At 59.4% G+C, this 983-nt stretch overlaps 1 protein-coding gene across 1 annotated transcript in view; it reads left to right on the top strand.

The window, feature by feature from the left end:
- The first annotated feature begins 864 nt into the window (after window positions 1-864).
- KAT6A (K(lysine) acetyltransferase 6A) overlaps window positions 865-983 on the top strand; it is a 101,340-nt gene continuing 101,221 nt past the window's right edge. Inside the window, exon 1 of the mRNA XM_004682274.2 lies at window positions 865-937. The gene's annotated coding sequence lies outside the window, so the exon portion shown is untranslated. The remainder of the gene's footprint in view (window positions 938-983) is intronic.

The raw sequence follows: 983 nt of genomic DNA, 5'->3' as shown, positions 1-983 counted from the left end.
GTGCCATATAAGTTGCGCGACCCTGTACCAGTCACACGGATCTGGTCTATGCTGAGTCTCATAAAAATGACTCTAGTAAGGTTCAACTAGTCTCTCAGTTGCAGGGGAATTGAAGTCATCATGGTGATGACAGGGCAAGACACTGGTCCCTCTTTGTCATCACACCTAATTTTTCTTTTCTTCCTATAGCAGGGGTGAGATGTACAAAGGTGTTTGAGCAGAAAGTGAACATGAAGGCAGGAGACTTTCTCCCTGCACGACGCCACCTACTCACTCCCCTAGTTCCCGACTCCAGGTTCCTAGGAGAGTCACTGTGAAAGCAGGTTGAGGGCACAGAAGTGGAGAGGGAGGAGCGGCTCACAGTAAACAGACGCCATCAAGAGTTCAGATCCCATCTGACTACCGGATTTCCGTGCCAAATTGAAGCCACCCCACCCATGGCCTGCCCTCAGTTTCCTCGGCTGTGTAATGGGGATACACCACCTCTTTTTCAGAGTATCAGCCCCACACAACCGCGGAGGAAAGGCGGAAAAGAACCCCAAACGTTGGCATCCAGCCCCACCAAGTCCTCCTCCCACTTTGGCTTTGGCCTTTTGTACCGGCCCCACGTGACCTGCCCGGCCGGCTCTTCCCTCCTGCCCCGCCCCGCCCTCCGGCCTTTCCCGGCTCTGGGCCCAGCTCTTCCCGCTCCTCGACTGTCCACCCCCCTACTCCCCCTTCCTCCCCCTCCCTCCTGCCTCCCCTCTCAGGCTGTTCCCGCTCCCTCCCCCAGGCAGCCGTTCCCCGCGACGCTTCCCATCCCCCCGCGGCTGTTCCGCCGCCTCGCCTCCCCTCCCCCCGGCCAGAGCTCACTGTCTCCAAGATGGCGGCCGTGTCAGTTTGGGGCATCTCCGCGGTCCGGCCCGGGGCCCCAGGATCCCGGCTATCTTCCGCCCCGGTAAGTAAGCGAGAGGCCACTCCAGACCATCCACAACAGTCCAGCC

Source organism: Condylura cristata, unplaced genomic scaffold, assembly GCF_000260355.1.
Source record: "Condylura cristata isolate star-nosed mole 26May11 unplaced genomic scaffold, ConCri1.0 scaffold00014, whole genome shotgun sequence".
In the NCBI taxonomy this organism is placed as follows: Eukaryota; Metazoa; Chordata; class Mammalia; order Eulipotyphla; family Talpidae; genus Condylura; species Condylura cristata.
Note: the sequence above shows the minus strand (reverse complement) of the source record. Positions and strands in the feature narration are given on the sequence as shown.